The 25,661-nt window shown below is 40.6% G+C and overlaps 1 protein-coding gene across 1 annotated transcript in view; it reads left to right on the forward strand.

Moving 5' to 3' along the window:
• The first annotated feature begins 416 nt into the window (after positions 1 to 416).
• The window catches only part of COL22A1 (collagen type XXII alpha 1 chain), a 219,088-nt gene continuing 193,843 nt past the window's right edge, over positions 417 to 25,661 (forward strand). Inside the window, exon 1 of the mRNA XM_021532468.2 lies at positions 417 to 489. The gene's annotated coding sequence lies outside the window, so the exon portion shown is untranslated. The remainder of the gene's footprint in view (positions 490 to 25,661) is intronic.

The raw sequence follows: 25,661 nt of genomic DNA on the forward strand, positions 1-25,661 counted from the left end.
TCCTCTCCTCTCCTCTCCTCTCCTCTCCTCTCCTCTCCTCTCCTCTCCTCTCCTCTCCTCTCCTCTCCTCTCCTCTCCTCTCCTCTCCTCTCCTCTCCTCTCCTCTCCTCTCCTCTCCTCTCCTCTCCTCTCCTCTCCTCTCCTCTCCTCTCCTCTCCTCTCCTCTCCTCTCCTCTCCTCTCCTCTCCTCCTCTCTTCGCACAGAGGATGCAGCGTTTTGCCAATCCCCATCACTGACATGTCCCTGTGAGCGCGTATGTGCGCAGGGGGGCTCGGGGGAGTGTGTCTGTGCGTGTCCGGGTGTCTGTCTGTGCGTGTCCGGGTGTCTGTGCGTGTCCGTGTGTCTGCCTGTGCGTGTCCGTGTGTCTGTGCGCTGCTGCCCTGCCCGCCCATCCCCGCCCCATCCCCGCCGGGCTGAGCTCCGCCGGGCGCGCCCGGGCCAGGAGCCGGGCTCCAGGTACCACTGCGGGTGGTGCGGTGTCTGTGCAGGTAAGAGGACGTTGTTGGGTTCGCAAACCTGGCACCCGGGGCACTGCAACTGAACACAGACTCTGCTGTCTTTTTATTGTCATTTTTTTTCCCCCGGCAGGGAGGAATATCAAATTCAGAGGACTAATTTTTTTTTTTTTTTTTTAACTATGCAAACATGCAAGAAAAGGATCTGGTTTTTACAAAGGAAATATAGGAGGAACTGTGTTCCATTATTCTTATGATGGATTTATTTATTTCTCATTTAGTTAACAAAGTTTTCAGACCAGAATGTGCTAGGTGAGTTGGTCATCTGTATCAGGACTGGTGAGCCCTCAAATTTGGATTAGCAGATGCAGAAGACTTCACTGCAGGTGATAAAGCAGTGGCTGAGGGATGTGTAATGCCTTCATTGAGGAAAGCCATTGACAGGAGGTTGACAGATGTCAAGATTACACTGTAATCACTGTTTTCAGGGTTGGTTCTCCTAACAAATACCTTGGGAGTTTGATGACCTTACACCTTTTTGTATTTTGTCTCTGTGTTGCTGCAGTTTCTCAGTACTTGGGAATACATTGCTGTGTTAACAAGATGTTTTCTCCACATTTATTACAAATGTGCTCTGTGTCACCTTCTAGCTGTAGCCTCTAATCCTTCCTCTAAAGTGCCTAATTCATCAGCTCCTTCTCTTCTGAGTTTTTATATTGCTAGAGTTCTTAAAAGAGTGTAGTGACTGCTGACACTTCACAGTATTAGCATGCACATGGTGCTGTGCCTGTTTGCATGTATTTTGATTAAAACCTTAAAATAACACAGCCCATCTGTGCAGTGTGGACACTAGTGGGATCATTCTTGGGAAGATGCACCTGCAAAATATATCTGTGTTACTCAATGTGCTCAATTAGCAACCAGAATTATTTTAGTTTTAGGTGCATGCCTGAATCTCCTTTTTCTCTTCAACAAATGACTGTTTAGACACCTGTTTTGGGGGAGTTTGTATAGATACTAATTGATAAAATAATAGGAAGGTGTTGCCAAATAGGTCAGGCAGACAATTACAAGGTTTATTCCACTTCAAAAGCTATATGGCTTCTTTTTTTCTCTTAAAGAGTAGGCATTTTGTAATTTTAAGTAAATTTTCAATCATACCAACTATCACACGTATTTTCTATTAAGATGCTGCTATTCTGAATATACAAATACTATTGTCTAGACAGTTGGGACAGTGTCCTGAATAACTTCCAGTTAAATCAAAGCTAGATTTTATATCAATGAAATGTTTATAGAATATTGTTGCACAAAAAACTCCTAAGTATGTGCTGTAGATTCACTGTGCATCCTCAGTAAGTGCATTGTGCTCTATTGCTTCTAGCAAGAGCCAGAGTTGGATGTTTTGGAATCCTTTCTTGTGAGGTGGAGAAGAGTCCAATTCTGAGCTTAGGAATGGGCAGCCCACCAGCTGATGAATGTCATCTGGTTTTGTGGAGAATTACTCCGAGAAACTTGCAGACAGGCAGTCCTCAGCACCCTGCAGAGCAAAGGGAGGAAACCAGATCTTTTGACTTTTAAACCAGCAGATGACAGTGCCTCTCTCTCCTGGGATCAGTTTGGGGCCAAATCTTGTTTGTTTCAACAGAAAACAATATTCTCTCTGATTTGAGTGATTGTCTTTTGATTTTGTGCGAGACCTGTGCCACAAATGAGCCTTTGGGTTAGAATACCACATCTGATGGAGAACTCATTGCATGGGGAAGGATCTGTCTGACTCATGTTATTCTGGCTCCTGTTACTACAGTGGAAGGAAACCTTCCCAATGGGGACCTAACAGAGGAAGAATGAGGTGGAAGGATTAGTTAATTTTTTTTGGTCTGTGAGAAGGCTTTTATGAGCTCAGAGACCCAGACAATGAGTGGGTGAGCATGTCTATAGCATCTATACAAATACATAAATATTTTCTTCTCCTTGCATTTCATGCAGTTTTAAGGCAAACATCTTTGCTACATGAAAGAGCTAGCTTTTCATTCTGGACATTTTGAAAATAATAGGACTAAAAGAATTCTTTTGTTTCCAGCATGTGATAACTTTCTTGCTAAAATATATTTCTGAGATTTTTTCCACAATTATCTTGCCTTCAATAGATATTTCAATTTGTCATACTGCAACACTTTCTTTTAAAACTTGTTTTGATTAATCACTGCTGGGTGATCACAGTTCCTCCTGTTTAAAGACCATTCTTGAATTCTTCCCATTTCTCACAATGAGAAGCAAAACCTTTAAGAAAAAACTTACATTATATCAACATCTTATCTGCACCACCTCACCTGCATGATACAGGTGGTACTGAGCTATTTCAGCTCTTCAGGCAAAGCCAAATTCCCCAATCATACTCACACAAATTTTAACTATGTATTATCTCCTATGACACTGAAATATTTCCTTCCAGGCTTCCCCAACCTATTTTCCATTGCAAGGAAATGCAGTGGTACAGAAGGAAATGTAGGTACAGAAGGATAAAAGCAGGAAAACTGGCATATTAGAAATTGGTCCTTTTTGGACACAAACTCATTCTGGAAATTTTCTTCATCATATCCTTCATTTTATTTGGTATTTTCACAGAGGCTTCTTCCAGTTGCTGCTGGAAGTTTTGTGATCCCCTTCAGTGGAAATCACATCAGGCTTCTGAAGCTGGCAGGAGCAAAGGTTGGCTGAGATTACTGTCCCAGCTCCATGAGCAGAGCCAAGCAGAGGAATGTCTTCTGCAGAAAGAAACTTCTGCAAAGATCTCCTGTTGTGCTTTTGGGAGACTTGCAGGCCTTAAATCTTGAAATTATCTGCTCAATGTACACTTAGACTTGCATTCTCCTTTGCAAGCAAGTATGAAAACTTGTAAGTCAATAATCATAACATTTATTTTACATTTTTTGATTTCAAATTTTGTTTAAAATATACTGCTAGGTTTTGGGTTTTTTTTCACTGGTGAGGAGATCTTAGTCCTAATGTTCTTGACTTATATAAGCCATCAGGGGTCAGTAAATTACAGGTGAAGTCAAGGATTTTTACCTTAAACTTGCAGCCCACTGATGTGCAGTCAGGAAGCATAGATTGAGGATGTTGAACTGGCAGCCTCTGGCAAGTCACTGAACCTTTGAGCAGTCAGTTCTTCCAGCTGTGAATAAGAGATAATATTAGAAGGAGGTTTTACTTGAATTGTGACCTTAAGTTCTTAAAAATAGCCCAAACAAATTTGAAGGTTTATGTAAGTTCAAAGCATCCTGATTTCTTATTAACTGAATAATATATTTTCTAACAATTGGCAAGATTTCTAGAATTTGAATGATGAAGAGAAACTAGTTGGAGCTGATTTTTTTAAAAAAATATAGAATCAGAGAATAATAGAACTGTTAAGTTTGAAAAAGACCCCTAAGGCCATCAAGTCCAGGCATTAACCCACTGTCATGTCTACCACTAAACCCTGTCCCCAAGTGCCACATGCATTTTAAATACCTGCAGGGATGGGGACTTCACACCTTCCCTGGGCAGCCTCTTCCAATGCTTGACAACTCTTTCTGTGAGGAAATCCTTCAAAATCTCCAATTTTAACCTCCTCTGGTGCAACTTGAGCCCATTTCCTCCTGTCCTATCCCTGACACCTGGGAAAAGAAACCAGCCTTCCTCACAGGTTTTCTATTCAGAGATAATAATGAAGCACCAAGACCCCTGCAGCCCTCATTTTCTGTCTCAGGACTTTTCCTTTATGTGATCTGCTTTGCCCTTGCTAGTGCAGGCTGCCATGGGGATCCTGATCAGCAATTGCAAACCCTGGGCTGGCAACCACAGAAGAGGAGCTGAGGTAGGGGAATGCCCTGATTTCTTCTCCCTGCTTTACTCCTGATGTCCAGCTCCACCAACTAGGCTGAAAAAATTTATCATGTGAATGTGAGCCATGAAACAGGAGGGATGGCTCTGCTTGTGGGATAAGTTACTTACTCCTTTCTACTCTGAATATGAGGGTGGAAGTGGGCTGATAATATTTATTTTTCAACATCACTAAAAGGTCAATTGAATAGCTACTAGTTCACCTAAAAAGAAAAAAATATGCACACACTTTTATTGCCTTGAGAAAACTGTTTCAGTATTGGCAGTAGGTGGGTACATCACATACCAGGGACTTGTGTTATAGATTAGAGATTTAATCTGGAGTGGGGAAAAAAAAGAAACCACCCTTCTCTCTAAGAAAAATTGTTTATATACAACAGGTATGTTGTCTGATGGACAATTAATTTCACAAATCAAGTGATGCTAGTAGTGAGATATCTTTTGATTCCTTGTGCTGCTATCTGCAACTTAAAAAACAAGGTTGTTTAGGAGACCCAAGTGGGCTGAGTTCTGTTCTTTTTCACATTGAGCTTTTCATGGCAAATACCTGCTATCTTAGTGTACACTAACAAGGGTGTTAGATTTACAAGGCTTCTTTCTGTAAAGCAGAATGAATTCTCTCTAAAAACTTCCCATTTCTTTCCCAGTAGGGAGGAAATTTATCAGTAACGACTGGGTGGGTACTGGTACTCACTTCCAAACTCTTGCTCTACAGAAAAAGCAAATCAGCCTGTCCTGGGAGCCCACTGAGCAGTCACAAATCCCACTCCAGGCTGTGTGGGGCTGTGGAGCTGGCCAAAAAGTGCCAAACCTGGACCTGTCCTGATCACCTGCCACAAAGCTTCTCCAAGCTTCTCCAAGTGTTAGCCTTGATTATTCATTAGGAGTGAATGAAACTGAGTTATGGGTCATGTTTTGCAAGTGCTGTCAGTGCTGATTATGCAGTGGTGTAGATTTCCTGTGCTCAGGGAGTGCCGTTATCACAGAGCTCATCTACTATGCGGTAGATGTAAGTTATCCTTCTCCAGCTCATCAGAATCTATTTACTTTGCATTGATTCAGTTCCTTAGAAATTAATCTTTGATTCTTTGCAGAACAGAAGGATCCCTTGAGTTTAGTTTAAGCAACTTGATTTGATTATTGTTATGTCCTGAATATTGATTCTTAAGTGATTTTAATAAGAGATGTCAAAACTGCCATATTTCACTTCACATTTGAGGGCAAGTTTAAACCATTGACAGATTGAAATATTTTTGGAGTGATGGTCTTTGTTCTAACCCTAGCCAACACTTGTTTGTGGTTTGACTATTTATTGCCCAAGTGCAATTTTTTTAGTGCTTAACCATGTTGAAGTATTTGCCAATTGTCAGCACCCAGGTATTTTCTTCCAGAGCAACCTGGTTAACATTGATTACCATATAATATTTGCATATTGATTGCAAAGATTTTCTTTGAGCTGTGAAGTTTAGAGGTACTGGGGAATTTCTGTTGCCTTCATGTTAAGTGTAAAAGTAATTACTTCTTATATGACAGAACTTCACTGATTCCAATTTCACCAGCAGAAAAAGGCTACAAGTAATCTGCGTGGACTGTCTTGATTGCCAATGCAGTTCTTAGTAGTGAAACAACACCAGTACCTGTTTTAGAGCAATTCTTGTGCTGGGTATTCCTGAAAACCTTTATCCATTTCTGGCAGGACTGGTTTTCTTCACAGTAAGTTAAATACCTTATTGAATCTTTAAGGAAAGTAACACATGACTTTCAGTCTTTTGTAATACATGATAAAAAATGTTTTTCAGTGCTTATCTTTGCAAAATATACCAGAAAATCTGCAGCAAATCCTACTGACTTGGTCTAGACAGGGTGGTCAGGCACAGTGGTATTAAATTCTGATGGGGAAATTAATCCAGCACTGACCAAGAGGCAGCAAGGCAGAGCCCTTCTGTAGCACCTGGAATCCCTCTGTTCCTGTGTGAGCACTGACCAAGCTCAGACCTGCCTCATTTCTGTGACCTGCTGCAGAACAGCCCAGGATGCTCAGTCTGAACACGGGACCTGGTGGTGTAGCTCTGCAGTGGGCAGTGACTTCATGTTCCTGCAGCAAGAAGACAAAACCCATTCCTCTGTAAAGGACAGTGTTCGAACATAGATAATAAATCTGTTCTGGGGTCTGGGGCAGGAGTGAGCTGCTCATTCCTAACAGATGGGTTGACAATCCTTGTTCAAGTCTGATATTTCATAAACCACCTTGAGTTGTTTCAAGGCAATTTTCCTTGCCCTGCTTTGCTGTTTAGTTATGGCACCACTTCTAGAGTGTTTCTGAGAATAGCTTTTATGCTTTCTGGAGGCTTTTCTTAATTATATGGATAAGTACTTTTATGATTGATTCCTGAAATTAAAACAGTTTACAACAGGGCTTATATTATCTTCTTTCTTTGCCATCCCTTGGATTTTTTACTGAGTACATTTTCTCAGTTCAGTTTGTACTCAATCTTTTTGTTTATATTTGACTACTTTTTCCTTCTTTAAAATTTGCTGTTCTGTCTTTATTTCTTTTTTTTGCCTCCTTTGATTTTTTTTCTCCTTTTCAGTAGACACTTCTACTACAGTCTTCTCTTCACTTAGCATCCTTTTCACTTCCCTTAGCAGCTGTTCCCAGACTATGGGCCATGACCCCATGCAGGCTGTGGCAGTTATGAGTGGGCTACAAAATTAAGTTGCTAATTTTGGATGTGGTGACAAAGAGAAGTCAAAGAGTTGTTGGTTTCCTTCAGCAGTTTTCTGAGCTAAGACTGATAACATGTAGAAAAACAGATAAAGCATCAAGTAGCTTTATACCAGACACCACTGGTATGATAAATAACTTAAACCTATTTACTCTTCAATTTCTTCTCATTTTCATGTCAGTGGTTCTGCTCCCTGTGGCTCTCCCATAGAGCTTTTGAAGGCAACCTGCTAAGGTAGATCCTGCCCAGCCAAGGAGGCCACAGAGGGTACACTGAGTTTTGGGGAGTTCTGAGAAGTCTGTCCCCCTAGAAGAAAGAGTTGCTGGCAGTTTTGTAGGTCTTCAGGATTCAGAAGAAAAAAAAACCAAAAAAACAACAACAGCAAAACAAACAAACAAACCCACAAACCCAAACCAAAACAGATAAAGAAAAATTCCACCAGAAATAACCAGGAATAATTTTGATTTAACCAGTGTCAGTTTTCCCCTTAGCTCTTTGCCTTTGTACTTCTCTTCATTCATGACTTGCAGATACATCATATAATGGCCTCAATTCCCTTAAATAATTGCAATGGCCCATGACATGGATGGACATAACATGGGACAAAAGGCTGTGCCACTGGTTTGTGTGGCATTTAACCTTCCTTGGATCTGTCTACCTCAAGCAGAGAAGCTGAGTGTGTGTGATGGGCCTTTCCTGCCCAAAATGTCATGCTGGGCCATCTCACCTAGCTTTAATTGTCTGTTGTTGATCCTCACTTTCAGCCAGACATCCCTTGATACCTTAAAAATGGTGGAAAAAAAATACGAAGTTTTTCAGGGTAATTCACCTGACCTGTTTGAAATAAATGACTCCCTAGAAGTGTCTGTTTGTCTTTATGGATTATAGAGAGCTGGCAGGTGGTTTACTCAGATTTAGACAACTGCACTGAAAATCTCTGTATTGGTCAGATGAAACCTCATAATTTCAATAAGGCACAGCAGAATCTTGGCAGGACTGGTTGCCCACAGCAGCCAGGAGTGGCCATGGCTGTTGACCCAATATCAGTGGCATCTCTGTCAATAAATTGAAAAGTTTTGTATTGATTAAAAAAGCGGTTTGGTTGAGCAGGAGGGTATGGAATAGCTGTAGCGGGGTGACGTGACTATTTCATCCCTGGTATCAGGTTTAGGATCTTTCAGGATATGTGTGAAGTGACAGTGATATCATATAGCTCAGTGTCAGGCACATGTAGAGATGACAGAGGGAGCATGAGGCTGCTGGACTGCACATTAGCCTTGAAAATCTCTTCTCTCTTCTGTCCAGGGCTCATGGAAGAGGAGGGATTACACTGGTTTTGGGGAATATCAGCCTTTGGGTTGATTTACTGTAACTTTAAGACAATTCTGACACAAAGCCAGCGTTTCTCCTGCATTGAAACCCAAATAATTGCTGGAACATGGCAGGCAACAATTTCCTGTGAAACGGACACTGGTGTAAATGATCATTTCACTTATTCCTGTTACAAACAGGACAAGGTTTATTAATTCTCATTTGTCATTAAGAAGCTCCACAGAGCATGGATTTGTTCTTTTGTCAGTTTGATGCTGTCTGCAAAAACTTGGCCTTTATCTACTCGAGTGTCTCAATTAAAAATTGGCCTTTATCTATGGAGTCTTTCAATTAAATACTAGTGTTATGAATACTACTATTCAATTGAAATTGAATCTTGATTCATGCCTAGGTGGGAGGATCTGTGCCATTGTGCAAACAGCTTTTCTGCCTCATTACTAGCTCTTCTTGTTTGGCTAACTTGTTTGCCTGATCAGATGATAAATGCTAATCCCTTCTCTGCTCTATGACATGATGCTGAATTGGATGTCTGCAAAGTTTAGAGAAGAGTTTTTCTCCTTCAACACCACCAGGAAGAATGGGAGATTTGAGGAGCCTATGAGCCCCTTGGACCTTTAATGCTGTATGCCCATGGGATTAGTGAAATCCTGTTTATTACAAGGTAAATCTTTCCATACAAAGACCAAGTCTGATAAACAGCATACCCTTTGCTCCTGTCCCAGCTGAGATAATGTGGGACAGGAAGGCCTTGCTTTTGATGCAAGACTTGGACAGCTGAACTCAGCTTAATTCTGGCTCTGTCACAGTAATTTTATACAAAAAAAAACCCCATATAAATCACAGAATGATTTGGGTTGGAGAGAACCTCAAAGATCATATTGTTCCTACCTCCTGCCATGGTCAGGGGCACTTTCCACTAGTCCAAGTTGCTCCAAACCCTTTCCAGCCTGTCCTTGTATTCTTCCAGGGATGGGGCAACCACAACTTCTTCATCTGAAATCCACCCAAGTCCCCATTTCCATCTAAAAAAAAAAAAAGGTATTTTAAAGGTGACAGGTAAAGAGTTTGGTTATAACCCTGTTTGTCTCACCACCTGCTTACATTTTTTTATTCATTGCCTAACTCTCTTCATGACAAACTCCATCTTGGTAACTTCTCACATTGCTTGGGAGGTGAGACAATGGCAAGAGCAGCACCCAGACTCCTGAGCAGTGGACAAGTGGCGGAGAGAGTCTTGTAGGTTTTACACCAGGTCCCTGCTGTCATGCAGGGTTTTAAAGAGGGTCAGTGATCAGCCTTTCATGCTTGTGGAATTGCTGCTGCTTCAGGTGTGTTGGCTGCAGTCAAGAGCAGAGTCGTGTTCCCAAGAATGTGAATGATTATTGGGTTAATAATCATCTAAACCACCTAATTCACATCTAAACAGCATTTTCACAAGTGCTAGGACTTGTGAAATCTTTTCTTTTGCAGTAGATAGTTCTTTTTATCTTATGATTTATAAAAAAAGACAAGCTTGTGACCTTCTTGGAGAAATCAAACTGAATCACAAAACCCTCTGAATTTCATCCCCTGGAACACAAAATCACAGAAAGTGAAAAGAATAGGAGTTAAAAGCTAAATATTGCCGAAGGAGCATGTAAAGTGTTATATACCAGGGGAAAATTTTCAGAAGTTTGTGACATTATTTTCTAGGAGAAAGGAGAAATATGATATCCACTTCTTATTAAATGAAAAAAAAAAAAAAAAGTCTGATACCTGAAGGAGAGTAGAAACTTACATCTTCCATCAGTGGTCGCAGAATATCTGAGGTGGGAGGGACCCACAAGGAGCAGCAAGTCCAGCTCTTCAGTGAATGGCCCATACAGGAATGGAGCCCCAACCTTGGTGTTGTCAGCACCTGGCTCTGGCCAGCTGAGCTCATTCAGAATAGTGAAATAAGTTAAATAAATTCTGAAATAAAATAATTCATAAATTACAATGAAATAAATTTTGAAAACCCTGGAGAACGCAGGTGTTGATCCTGCTGCCGCTTGCATGCTAAGTGAGTGCTCTCCCATTTGAGCAAATTCCCCACCAGTGGTGCCACTCAAGTGGAAGTTTTGGGGTGAAACATTGAAAATACAGCTCCCTTTGGTGACCCTGCACAAAATATGGCAGACATGTCTAGTTCCGTGCCTGTTTCTGTGTTGCAGTGTCCCAAATTTCAAATATTAATGAGAAAACTTGTTGATGAAAATAAGTACTTTTCTCTGTGGGTGGATATTCAAGGATTAATCAGGGATTACTTTATATTCAACTTTAAGGCTCAAAAATTCTTCCACTAAAGTCCTTCATTTTATCACCTGAATCTGGGGAAAGGCTTCGGACCTTGTTCACACTGATGCTTTCTTAGACAGTAGAAATCAATGGTTTTGGATTTGTTTTAAACAATCTAAAAGCAGAATGGGCAGTAGTGATAAAAAAAATAATTTAATCTTTCCCATGGGCTTAATGCTTTCTGGGAATAAATCCATGAAGCCGAAGAAGAATTTTGTCACTAGCAGTCATTTTCTGTGATTTAAGGTTTCATCAGTGTCTTTGAAGTTATACAGACTTAAGTGGAAAATGACTCCCAATTTATTGATGTTCTTATTGTGCTGTCTGTATTTAGGGACAGATTCTATCATTCCAATAAAAAATTATGGAGTACTTTAATCTGCTAAGAGGTGTGCTGAGGTACCAGTGGGATTGCCTGAACATTGATCCTTTTGTGAGCTGTGTTAATAAATCAGCAGAGCCAGTAAAGACTAAATCACATATCTTAGGGTGTGATATTTTAAAAAACTATTTTCTGTGTTGGCTGCCACTGATATGGTGAATTCAGATGGAATACCTGAACTATTAAAAATGCATAATTTTTAAAATTCATAACTTTTAAAATGCATATATTTTTAATGCTTTCAATAATAGTCAAAACCTGTAGATTTAAAATTATGACTTTATTTTATTTTTTTTTAATTGTATATGACAACATTCTGGGGGAAAAAAATGCCCTCAGACTGCTCTTGCTGGCAAACCAGGTGTGCTGGAACATTTCTGGCCAAATCCTTCCTAGGCAATTTAATCAGGAAATCACAGACTAGAACTCACTCACTGACCTGTGAGTGCCAGGCAGCATCTGAATTAAGTGGGTACCTGCAAACACCAGTGAATCCCTCAGTCCACAAGGGCTGATACTGGGACCAGGACAGGCTCTGCTGGCTCTGCCAGCAGAGGAAAAGGGTGCTAAGCAGTGCCCATGTGTTCCCTGTGCCAGGCAGGAGCCGAGGGCAGCAATCATGGGAGGCACCACGACAGGGGTAGCCCTTCCTTACCATCCTTCTCTTCTGCATTTGTGGTGGCTCTGAGGCTACTTTGGTCCCTGGGAGGGGTAGAGAAGTTCCCAAGTTCTGCCCACATCCTGCCCGTCCCTGCCTGTTTACTTGCAGGGCTGGAGCCTGCAGGAGAAGCATTCCTAAAGGCAATCCTCTGCTGCAGGACAGAGCTCAGGAATAAGGTAGGTCTGAAAGTGCCTCAGAGACACATGGAGGGAAAAATACTTTTCTCACCTCTCATTATTTTCTTAGAATCAGAAACAGAATGATATAATTCATTCCGAGGTTAAATATCTGATTTTCTCCTAGAAATGTTCCCTTTGCTCTGAGATTCACACTATGCAAAGGCAATGCTCCTATTTATAACTTGTGGCTGAAGAGAAGTCTCTCATTAAGTAGAACAATCTTAGAGTAACTGTTGAATGGATTTCAGTGCTTTGGTAACATTTATTTTAAGAGTTTGTCCTCTGCAGAAAGGTGGGTCAGCCTCAGCACCAGGGTCTGTGTGGCTTTATTCCTACTTTGCACTTGTGTATGTCCCTTGGAGTTTCGGTTTGGTTTTTTAAATATTTTTTTAGTTGTTGTGTTTTTATACTTCTTTCTTTTTGATTTACACTAATAGAGTTGCAGCTGCACATCAGGATGGAGCCAGGCTCTGAGATATGAGAGCTTTGCCACGACAAAAAAATAATTGGTTCCTGTAATTTGGAATCTGATGAAACTGAAGTGTGTTAAGGTTGAATACTTAGCCTGCTCTTGCATGATCTTTCCAATAACTCATGTTCCTTTGAAGTCACGTCATTGTCCTGACTTTCCTGGGTTTGAATTGTTGCCAGTGAAACTGAGTCCTCCTGGTGTAATTCATAGGCAGGAATCATAAAGCTGACACTCTTGCACATTGGTATGTGGGGAAAAATCTTTTTGCCCCTAGGATGTTATTAGGAACAAGATGACAACTTGTGAATATTTTCCAGGAATCATAATGTTTTAATATATTGGAAAGTTGAATAACATCAGTGATAACATCACAGCAACATGTGACATAGTGTTTCTGTTGCCCTGAATTGCAACTCTGTTCTAACCTATGATGAACATCAAAAGTTTTAATACCGAAACTTTTATTATAGATTTTAATACTATTTATATCTTTTAATACTTTGAACCTTACAAGGACTTTACTCATAAAGTGCACAAAAACAGGGGAAACTGAGGTCTTATGGATATCCAGTGGCATTCCTGTGGATATAACTGAATACTTCAGAAAAGTAATAGACTGGTTTTTACAAATAGCATCCCAAAGCAAATCTTATGGAAAAAATCTGATGGTTTATGAAGGATTTATTTGTGCATATTGTTTTGTTTTCCATGGTGAACTTTTTCATAAATAGTATAGTTACAGGCAAGGTAGACAAGCTGCTTCATGTGAATAAATGAATCAATACATCAAATTAACGCGGTGGTGTGGAAAAGCAAGTAGTGGCCTATTGTGAGTGAGAAGAGACTTGAGGGTGTGAGGCAGGATATGCTGTTCAATTTGCTGCAATAAACATTTTTCCAAAGACTTCAGAAGTGGAAGTTCAATATAAAAACTGAGGACCTGCATTATGCTCTCAATCTTTTGTTTCGTACACCTCAGAGGGAAATAAAATTCTGCCTTTTCAAAGGGGAGGTCAAATGTGAGGAGGTAGAGCTGCTTCTCTCTCAGACTTGAGAGTCAAAGCTATGGTTCATGTGGATGGGAGCACCAGAAAGAAGAGTTAAGCCTACACCAGTCTTCTGCTCAGAGGGTTGGTTGTAATGCAGGGAACCAGCTGTGCTCTCATCTGTCTCACATGGACATTTCAAAAGTGGGGAAATCCCTTTCAACAGATAAATGTCAAACCTGTCTGTTGTACTATATGGTGCCAGTCCTACAGAGATGACTGTGCTGTGGAAAGACATAATTTATGTGAGATGAATTAAGTACAGTGGCCCTCCAAAGCTTTCATACCCCACATAAAGTTGAAATTTTGTACCTTTACAGCACTTGCTAGTGAGTAAATACAGCAAGACCAGAATTCCCATGAAGCAAACCATAGAACACCAGAGTGGTTTAGGTTGGAAGAGACCTTCAAAGTCCTATGTTTGCAATCCCCTGCCCTGGGCAGGGACACCTTCCACTAGACCAGGTTGCTCAAAGCCCCATCGAAGCTGGAACACCCCCAGGGATGGGGCAGCCACAGCTTCTCTGGGCAGCCTGAGCCAGGGCCTCACCACCCTCCCAGGAAAGAATTTCTTCCTAATGTCTGATCTAAATCTACCCTCCTTCAGCTTAGAGCCATATCCCCTTGTCCTGTCATTGCATGCCTTTGTAAAAATATATCTCTCCAGGGCTAGCAAATTAGGGTTCTTATAGATTATTTCCTTTCCCATCCCCTCTATAGTATTTTGGGGCACATACCAGTTGTTGCTCACAGTGTAATTCTCTTGGATGTCCGATTTGCCTCAGAGATGTAAGTATTTGTGCTGGCATGGAATTTCACTGGAAATGAAAGCCACAGTTCAGCAATTTAGATTTAATCCTGCTGAATTTTTGAAAGAAAATTCCTTCCCTGAATTTGGGAGTAACCCCAGCAACCCACATGCCATGCATGCCAAGTGGAAGAGAAGGCATGGAATTTGAATGGGGAGCCAGAGTGCATCCTGGAAGTTGGATACAAGATAACAGCTGAAAAATGCACTTTCTTACCAGCTTTAAAAAGTGTTTCCCAGTAAAAATAATGGAATGCAGCTGCTGTAGCTACTAACAGGGTTTTGTGCAGAACTTCTTGAGGTACTTGCTGTGTAGTTGTACAAAAATTTTTCTCAGTTTGAGGATTTGGTATCATCTTGTATTTAGTTTTTTCTCCATTTAACCAGGAACTGTTAAGCACCAGCTGTGTTTTTAGTTTCTGTTGAAAGCAGAAGAAGGCAAGGAGCTTGAAAATTTTTGTTTTCTTTTTCTCTTTGTTGTGCAAGTGAAATATTGTTCATGCAGCTGAGCTAATGTGTTATTTAATTTCTTATTTCTCTGTTTATGATTATTTTTAGGCCAAGAAACAGCTAACAGCATTGTGGCCTTTCACATTTACCTTACTACAGAAATAATGAAAATTCAACCACCAGTCGAGCAACTTCTTCTGGGCCCTAGAAGTCAGGGAAGGGTTTCAGATTAAAGCATGACACTGCAAACAGAAGAGGGATGCATTCATTTTAGAGATCAAGTGCATCAGATGATGGTAGCTGAGCACTCAAACAGCTTTCTAGTCCTAGTGAGGGAATGTTTTGTCATAAATCAAAACCGATAGTTCAATAGATCAGGAAAAGTACTGCAACTTTGAACAAGGTATAGATCACATACTGAGATTGTTAAGAATACTTTTTTATTTATGTTGGCTGGGAGGTTAGACTGCACGTTATTGTCTCTTTCAGCTGCACTAATCTATAAATAAGTGTTGGTCTCTGAATACATTGACATGAAAATGACAAACTTTCACACATCAAATCAGATCTCATATGTATCTATGGAAAACAAGCTATAACACCTGTTTTATCTCTTAAAGAACAGGCTGTCAGTTTTGCAAATACAAAGACAAAGACAAAACAGTAAAACAAGCACAATCACATCCTTTTATTTTTTCCTTTTTTTTTTTTTTTTTTTTTTTTTTTGTCTATTTGGCAACAGATAGATTAAAACAGTTACCCTTCAGACAGCAACTGTATTGGAAATACTTGCTTGTCTGAATATGATGTCAATTAATATGCATGTCTGCCATGGCGATGTATTAGTACTTTGGTATTTTCCTTGACATCAAAAGGAAAAGAAAGCAAAGTACCTTCTTGCTCCTGAGTGGAGCAGGAAGTCTAGTGCCAAAACAGATGTAGAAAGGCCAAAATGCTCAGGGCCTTTTTGTACCCTTTATTTTTCTGGTGAGGGCTCCTGAGCCTCCCTTCAGTCAATGAGAGCAGAGCATCACCTGCTGGCATTTGGGTCAGTTGAGCCTCAAGGCTGGCTGCATCTAATCCAATTCATGGACAGAGAAAACTCAGAGTGAAGTTTAAGCATTTAGGCAATCCAGAAGTCTTCCATAGTTTTGGTTCCCATATCTGTTATAATTTACCCAGAAATGAGACTAAACTCTGCAGAGAATGTTCTTAAGTCCTCCCTGTGGAAACTCGTGCTAAAGTTCAAAAAGACATTGCTTTTCCTAGGTCCATTTTGGTTCTTCTTCCCAAACCTGTTTTTCTTGGACAATTTCATCATTCAGGAAGGGGATCTGTTTAGGAGTCAAGTTATGCTTCTTCAATTCCCCATTAGGCAAAGACTTTGCACTCAAGTCTATTCCTCCTCTGCCTCTGAACTTGATAAATTTTCCTATCATTACCTTTGCCATCTTTAGCTGTTGCTGCTTTTGGCTGAATTTCTTATGTCACCTTGACCAGACAGACATTTGCTGAAATATTGGTATCTGTTGGAACACCAATATCTAAATCTTTGCTCTTTGTCCAAGCTTCTTTTATTGTGTCTGGGGAAAAGAATCACTTCTTGTGAGTAGTTAATTTATTTTACTCTTCCTCATGAGAAAGAGGTAAAATCAATTTGTTTATGGATTTTTTTCTTTCTTTTTTTTTTCTCTCCATGAACTTGAAATTAGCTTAGTGTAAAACCCCATAACATGTTAGTTTAGACACCTACAGCCTAAACTTAATTGAGATAAATTCCAGCCAAAGCTCTGCTATGCCTTAAGAAAAAGATTATAGTGTGAGACTATTTGAAATTAAGCTTTACAGTCCACGAAGGCACAGATTTAATTTGTTTTAAGTTCTAACACTGCTCGCTAAGTAGGTATCTCTTTTCAATTTCTACAACTTTTCCATGTCCTTTCTACTCCACCAAATTTTGTTGTTTTTTTTTTTTTTATTATTTTCCTGAAAGTACTCTATGTGCTTGTCCATTTCAAAACATCCTCTCCCCAACTATCAAATAAAATCTTTGATACCTATATTATCTATGCAATAGCTCTCTCTTCTTTTAAGATAAAATTTCAGGATATTGCATATGAAGAGGTAGGGAAAAGGGAATTAAGTAATTTTTTTTGAGTTTCAGGTCTTTTTGAGACAGTTTGAGGCACTTCCTCCTACAGTTAATTGTGAAAATTTTAAATATGAAGAAATGATAATGTTAGGAAGACTTAAGTGAGATGTTTTATTCATGTGATCTGTAAATTCCTTTTTGTCTTTCTTTGCCCATTCCCTTTTTGCTTTCTCTTTTCTCACTGCTATTTCTGAAACTTGTATGAAGAATGACAAGGAAGGAATGAGAGTGGAGAGGATGGGGCATGGTAAGAGCTGAAACGGCCCAAAACCCTTCCAGCCAACATCAGAATTATTGATCTGATGCTGTCACACCCTTGCCACAAGCACAGACAGGCAGACCCAGCAGTGCTTCAGGGGTAGCTGCACCTTCTTATCAGCTCCTAAGTGACAGCCCTCCTGCCTCTGTCAGCTGCCTGACATGAGCTGTGTGTGGGCTGTAGAGCACAAGCTTTTGTATCTTATCCTTTCTGTGTGAGTGACAGTGGTGAAGAGAGCCCTTCCTGCTCAAAACTACATGTTTTCTCCAGCTACGTCTTTCCCTGTTAAATTTACAGCTGTCAGACCTTTATTTGCTGTACTTGTCTTCAGTGTCTTCAAGATCATCTTCTGCTTTCACAGAATCATGAAATGGTTTGGGTTGGAGGGGACCTTCAAGGTCACCTAATCCTGACCACCTTGCCATGGGCAAGGACACCTTCCACTAGACCAGGTTCATCCAAGCCCTGTCCAACATGGCCTTGAACACTTCCAAGGATAGGATATCCAAAACTTCTCTGGGTAACCTGTGCCAGTGCCTCACCACTTTCAAAGTAAAGAATTTCTCCCTAATATTCAATCTAAACCTGCCCTCTCTCAGTTTAAAGTCATTATCCCTTGTTCTAGCACTACATTATCCTTGACAAAAGCCTCCCTTCAGCTCTTTAGGTACTGGAAGGCTTCTATAATGTCTTCCTAGAGCCTTCTCTTTTCCAGGCTGAACAATTTCAATTATCTCAGCCTTTCCTCAAAGGAGAGTTTCTCCATCCCCCTAATCCTCTTTGTGGCCTCCTGTGGACTTGCTCCTACAGGTCAGCATCCTTCCAGTGTTGCTCTAAGTGTCTATGGGTCTCATGAGAGTGGAGTAGAGGAGCAGAATCACCACCCTTGGCCTGCTGGCCACTCTGCTTTTTGTGCAGACCAGGATATGCTTGAATTTTTGGGCTGCAAGTGCACATTGCTGTTTTATGTCCATCTTCTTATCCACCAGCACCCTCAATTCCTTCTTGGCAGGGCAGCTTCTGATCCATTCATCCCATCTTGTTTAGTTTTCCATTCTACTCACAGCACTAGGGGCAGAAATAATAATAGTGACAAGGCAGAATTTTCCTGCAGGTCTTCCTCTTGTGGGATCACGGTGAAATCATGGAAGGATTCACATTCAGAAATTGGGAGGGGTAAAGTGTGGGTTGTTTCTCAGTCTTGGGCTTAGGATCTCTGACATTTGATAAACTCTGCTTCTGCTTGACTCCCCTGTTTTCCCCACACCTGCCTGTCCCATGCTGATGGTGGCCACGTTGGTGGGCAGAGACGGCTGAGATGTCAAAGATCCAACTGGTCTTCACTCAAAACTGTCCTGCACTGAGGGCACACTTCTTATTTCTCTCATTTTATAGGAATCTGTGTTGGTGGTGAAGACATTCACAAAGTAGAGCTTTGTGGACAGAAGAGATGATTCTTCCTGCCTCCTTAGCCCAGCTCCTTTCATAAGAAAGAGAAACCTTTCAGGTCAGAGCTAAAAAGAGAGTGGAGGTAGTCACTTCCAATATGTTGAGTCTTAAATTCTCCAAGCAACCTCCTCACTGTTCAGACACCTAAGCTGGGTAAGGTGTCTAACCCTAGGATTCTGCTGTTTGGGCTTCCAAGATCTGCCCCTGCCTTAAATTATTTGAGTTATACAATTATGAGAAATTAAGTGGCTAGCCTACATCAGTTCCAGTACCATCTTTTGTTTTGGGTCAGTTCTCAAAATGCTTTGTTGCAATGTCAGCTCACTGTAAATTGCTTTCTACCCTGGGGCCCTGCTGCAACAAGGAGGTAAAAACTGGCCTGTTTCTAGAACACCTGGAGAGAAGGGGTTCCTTGCAACCTGTCTGTATCTGTTCAATTGTCTTTTTTCACTCTGATGTTTTAAAAGAGAAATGGCCAAGCTGGTTCTCAGTGAAGAAGAGCATGGAGATTTTCAGTTTGGATAGGTTTCAGGCAGTGGATACAAAATCTGGGAGTGCTAGATGGAGAGAGAAAGGTTCAGAGCTGAAGATGCAACCCTGCTATCTGTACCTACACAAGTAATGACAGATACCTCTTATTTTCATGGCATTTATTCACAGATTCTTCACTTTTGCTGGTGTGTTGGTGTCCACAACAGAGCTCTGGGTTTCATTACAAAGGTCAAGACCATGCAAATTAGACCATGGAAAGGCTCTGCAGTACTAAATCTCTTAATCAAATGCACTTGTTGTTTCTGAACAAACTTTCATTACATTTGATGTCCATCATCTTTCTGGAACACATGGAGGAGGAACTCAGGCATGTGATTCAAGAAGGAGGCATTCACATTCCTGTATTTGGGGAATTTTCTGTCATTTGGATAGTTCAGCAGAAATGTTGGGAAGTGGTAGGTGAGTGTGTGGTACATGTCCAATTAGCATGGCCCCGTTAATAACCCTGCGAGTGACAGATAATGGGTATGAGCTCATTTCTGGAGTTTGTAGGGATTCTGGTTATCCAGGCCATTATCATAAGGCATAGAGCAAGGAATGCAGAGCAATTCTTCCTTGCCCCAGTTCAGAGTTCTGGGAAATGCATTCACCAGGCTCCTCTTTGTTAAAAAGTATGTTGTCTATTTTCCAAATAGATTTAGGCTCTTACCCCATCCCGATTCCTCGCTCCAGCTCTGCTTGCTAACTATATAAAGCCATTACATATGGGTCTTTTTACTGACATAATCCTCGACTGTACTAAAAAAAAAAAAAATATTAAATTTCATTCCAAGAGCTGTAAGAACTTCCATGAGGATATAAAAAGCAGGAAATTGGCCCTGTAAGAGTGAAGTACTCTCATATTGAATAGCCTTCAGGGGCTCAGTGTTAAAGGTTTCTTCCTAATAGCAAATGTAGGTTGGAACATTTTGGCCTGTGCTTGAGAGGAAATGGGATTTGTAGGACTTTGCCAGTACAGGTTTACAGGGCTTAGGCCAAAGGACTGGTGTTCTGTGACCCTGTACAAAATCAACATGCTCCATACATACCACACTAAGGAGTTTGAACACACAGTACTGAGGAAAAATCTCTGGATTTTCTACTCCATCACAAACTGGTCCTACCATAATTTTTCTGGATATCTTTTTGGTCTTTGTCTTGCTTGTATCACTCCTCTTCAATCTGGACACCCTACACACAGATGTGAAGGTTAATGTAAATGTATGAATCTCTGGGAATAATGTTATTTATTACCCCAAACAGCCAGTGTGCTTTGTATTATCTTCAGGTGATGGATTTTCCATTTCCAGGATGTCTATGTGCTGCAAAACCTGTTTCAGCAACAACATGAGAGACATTTCAGCATTGTTCTAGGTTTAAAAGAAGACTAAAAAGCATGGGCAAAGTTTTCTATCTTAGCCTTGTGCAATACAGTCATTATTAGGATGGGTGAGCTGTGCCACGCTACTTGGTAATGTAGTTTGGAGTGTGTTTTTTTTTCCAAGAGTGTTCCTAAATTTTTATGTATATAATAATATTATTGTATTACTATAAGATTCAAGTAAATCCTGAAAGATGAGCCACTGCAGAGGCAGAATATCTACCAACATGTTTTGTAATTGACTTGCAATCTGTGTGACTTGAATTATATTCTTGAGAATTTTTTGGGGGTAGAAGAGGATAGTGCAAATGATATTATGATAAGTCAACTGACCTCTGTTGCTAGTTTCCTGGTCCATGCTAAAGAGGTGCAGGCTACAGCTTTGCAGAGGAAAGTAAGTAACAATTAAGGGAAAAAATATATGAAAAATATTGAAAAAAATCAAATAAAATGCAGCTCTGAGAAGCTACTTTGCTATAATATTTTTTTGAAAGCATATAGAAGTATTGAACCAATAAGCTTAAATTTCAAGTTCAGGATATTCTTCCTGCCTTTGCCAATAAGTAAATAAACATGTTGAGAGAAGCTGTCAGTATAGGTGCTACAGGTGCTGGTGCCTGGTTCTTGGACAAACTCAGTTTTCAGGCATTGTTTCCCAGATCAGATATTCAAAACTTCCCCTTATCAGCCTCTTCTTATCAACTCTTCTAATCCCTTCAAACTCTGAGACACTTCCCATGGGTCATTTCCTTGATAATTATTTCAGTAATGCTTACCAAGATGCTTGAGCAACTTCATTTTATACAGAACCAGATTATCAGATGTAGAACTTTTTAAATTCAAACTCCTTGTTAGCTGAAGTGAGAAGGAGTCACCCTTTATGGACTTGGCTGGGTGCAGTGGAGATTTTCCTGGCAGTCTGGTCAATGATGCCAAAGCTAAAGAGAGAGTCTGTCATGTAGATTTTGACTGCAGGTCACCTTGGGGTTTTCTTGGACAATCAGTAGAAAGATTTCTAAGCTTGATATGCAAGAGCACAATTTAAATCTGGAGTTACTTCCTCTGGGCAAAAGGCTGAAAAGTTATACTTGGGGATATTGCATCAAGATTTCAGCCTGCAGACACTGCGTGGCTGCAGCAGGCAAAAATACACTGCAAAGTCCTCTTCTAGCAGTGAGGATGTTTTAGAATAGCAGGGATTTGGCAGACAACCAGTAAGGGCTTGTTTTAAAGCGTCTGTGGTAAATGCATTTATGAGAGGTCAATTTGTGGAATGCATGATCCAAGCATAGGTTAAGGAGTCAAAAGTAGCTGTATTCTAATTCTGACCTTCCCTCAGGGTTCCTTGTGTGTGCACGTGCAGCACCACGGAGGTTAAAGGAACATTTCTCAGGCTGAAAATTAGGAAATGCCCATGTTGAGTTAATCCTTGGAGCATGCTTCAGCCCTCTAGGACTCTTGGCTACGGTCCTTTTAAGATATTTTTTTCCACTCAACTCCTGTTTTGTTCTGTCTCCTGGATGGATACGTATCACTTAGGGAACAGCCATGTATTATTTTTCCCCTCCTAAATTATCAGTGTGTACTTCTCACACAATCAAACACTTCCAATTGCAGCAATATTAATCATTCATGGGCCTGGGCAGTTCCAGCACCAAGTACTTCAGGGCAGTAATAGAGTTCAGCAAAGGCAAACAAATCGATGGGATGGAATGGTCTGCTGATCTTTCCCACTACCCTATTTCATCTCCCATAAAGCTGAAAAACTGCTTTGGCTCACATTCATGTTAACCATCACTCTGCATCTGGCCAGTTTTTTTAAGGATTGGGATAGAAGTTGCTCTTAAAATGTGATGTAGCCCAGAGAAGCTGTGGATGCCCCATCCCTGGAAGTGTTCAAGGCCAGGCTGGATGGGGCTCTGAGCACCTGGTCCAGTGGAAGGCATCCCTAGGCATGGCAGAGGTTGGAATGAGATCATCTTGAAGATTCCTTCCAACCCAAACAATTCTGTGATTCTATCATTGCAAATGAAGAGATGCCCCACCCCCTGCAGCCTCACCAGCACTTAGAGCAGATGTTGAAGAGTTTTTTGCTAGCAGGGTGCATGAATGGCTTCATCCAGCATGCTGTGGGACTGCTGACAGTCTCCTCCTTGATTTCAGCAGGCTTTGGCTCAGTTGTAGTTGAGCAAAGTACCTCAGGAATAGCTCTGGTGTTAGCAGAGAATTTTCTGCTCTATTATTCACATGGGTTTTTAAACAATGTCCATTGAAATCACTGTCCCTCTTTTCACTAACTGCAGTTGTCTTTGGATCAGGCTTGGGAAGATGCATGTCTTCCAGAAATGGCATTGGATGATTTCTTTAAAAATCATCACAAAAAGATATATGACCCATGGGATGATCAGCAGGGAAGAAAGTCCCATCTCTCTTTTATACAGTTGGCTTCCTGCTCATATCAGCAATAATTTAGATAATTAAATTGCTTAGTTCAGTAGTTGGAAGAGGCACAATCAACAAGCTGACTCTACTAAGATGTCAGATGTATTAGTGTGCTGGGTTTTATATTTGCTTTTCTTTTTTGTGTGTGTGTGAAAAGCTGTATAATTGGACACTGTCTTTTTCACCCCCAGCTAACCTCTTCTTCAGAGGAGCATACCAAAGACATTTAAAATCACATTATGAATGCCAGCATAGTTACAACATTTATATGGCATATGGTGATGTTCAGTGGCAGCAGACGAATGGATGAAATCAAGCACAATAATAGAATCAGCCCCCCTTGAATTTAACAGTAAGACAAACAATTCAGTGGTATAATTTAGTAAAATGCAAGCAAGAGCTCGAATATTTTAATGAGGAGTCCAAAGTACATAACTGGGCATACTTTTAACATTCAGCTTTGATTCAATGGTCTTTGTACTGTCCCCATAGGGTCTTTGAACTTTTGCTCGCATGAGGTAGAAAAAGTTTTATTAAATCACACTCTTGAAATGCTCATCTTACTGTGACTTCAGGTTTATTTTGTTTTGTTTTATGAATGTTTGTGGCTGAATCACTCCTCTGAAGAATGAAGGAGATCAGAGAAAGTGTTCTGTGTTGTTCCATCTCTAACTCATGTGGGTTTTGCTGTGTGTGGCTTCTCTCAAACCAGGACAGAAGAGCAGTGTCTGGAGAGGCTGAGGTTGGGTATATCCAGAGCTAGTGCTAATTGTTTCTCCCAGAAGTGCCATGAAGTTTTCTTCTCTGCCACATTCTCTGTGTCTGCCTCTCTCTGTTTCTTTTCATTTTTTGCGAGATGCCACTCCTAATCAAACAATTGTGCTTCTCATTTTGCACATAAAAGTTTTTCATCCTTGTTTGCTGAATTGCAGAGTTGAGATGAGGAAATCCGAGTTCCCCTTTGGATCTTTTTTTTTTTTTTTTTAATTGATGTTTTTTGTCCTGCATTCCCCAAGGAGTATTTGCTTATTGTTCAAAGCTAGAGAGACCTTACCATGGATTCCAAGTGACCTAAAACTCTACACTAACCCTCCCAAAAATCCATTCTGAAGCTGAAAGTTATATAGAACTCATACCTATCTTTTGCATATTGTTTGTTCAGCTGTGAGATGGTATGAATAGCTTTATGCTGTGCTTGTATTTTGAGTGTAGAGAGCTCACTCTAACATTCACTGACTTCCCAGCCAGGATGCTATTCCCATATCATGTTTGCATGTAGCCAGAAGTATTCACTTCTTTTTTTCCCATTAAACTATTAAAAACAGAGCCTCAGACACAGAGTCGCAGTTGTGATAGGATTTGTCAGTTCTTTTTGCAATATCCCTTAATGCATCACAAGGGAATCCCAAAGTGATGTTTGTGAAAGAAAAAGAAAATGGGAGGTATTTTTAAATGATGTGCATTGACTTATGCCTCTTTGAGCAAAATTATTCCCACATGATAGGCTGAACTAAAAATAATATTAATTTTAAAAAATCCATGTTAGCTGTTTGGAAATAGGATTAAATATAGAGAATTTCTTAGTCTTGGATTGCTCTGAAAACTAAACTGTCCATATTCTGGCTCCTTTTTGGCCTTTTCTCCTGGAAAGGGAAATAAATAGTGATCAGGTGCTGCAATTTCAAACTGAGCTCAGTCTCAGAGTGGCTGACTGAGGTGGGAAAGAAACAAGTGTGGAAAATGCATAGCTAAAAATATTTTATTTCCAACCTTTCTTCTAACACCTCTGAAGACTTCATTGCCATGGCATGAATCCTGTTGATGTGAATGGGGCAATTTTCTGTCACTGGTATATCTGTACATAAAGTAGTTGCAAGTTAAGAGACTTGGTTCAATTCTTTGTGCTATAAAAGTGGATAAAATTATATATTTTGGCCTGAATGCAAGAATAATATTGAACCATAAATGTGTATTAAAGTCACCACAAGTTATGATTATAGATTTTAAGCAGATGTTCTGATTTGATTTGTGGCTTCTTTTTTTGCCACTATTTTTAGCCTAAATGGCTGTTCTGAGACACCTTGCAGCACTCAAAATGCAGAAATGAGTTCTTGAAGTGTTTTGGCAAGGAAGGAGATGAATGAGGCCTTAGAGCCCTCAGGCCTGGCCATGGAGGAAGTCTTTCTGCTGGGGTAGAATCCCACATGTACCAAGCCAGCCCCATCCACCAAGCTGCATCTGCTGCTCACAGAGCCAGAGTTGTTCTGCTGACTGACACCAGCTGGTGCTCTGCTCCTTTTATCCTGGCCTCATGTGGGTTAGCAGCTGGCCAAGACTGTTTTTAAGAATGTATTTATAAAGCTTCACAGCCGTGCAAGCCCAGATACAGAGCAAGGACGTTTTGAGCTCGGCGCTGGAAGTGCAGGATGTCTCTTGGCAGATCTGGTTTCCCAGCTCTTGCTGCTGCCACAAACCTGCTGCCCATCAGTTGTACCCGAAAACAATGTTTCCTAAAAAAATCCAGGGGAGCAAAAACCTTGGGCTGAAGGCTCCCACAGATATTTAAAGTCATGACTGTCCTGATCCCTCTGCAGGCAGCTGCCTGATTGGTATTTCTACAACGTGCTTATTTAGAAGGAAATTCTACCTCCTGTAGGGCACAGTGGCATTTTCATGCCTTTTTTACCCTGCAGCCTTTTCCATTTGGCTCAAACCTGAACACCTCACTGTC

This window comes from Lonchura striata, chromosome 1 (genome assembly GCF_046129695.1).
Source record: "Lonchura striata isolate bLonStr1 chromosome 1, bLonStr1.mat, whole genome shotgun sequence".
Taxonomy (NCBI): domain Eukaryota; kingdom Metazoa; phylum Chordata; class Aves; order Passeriformes; family Estrildidae; genus Lonchura; species Lonchura striata.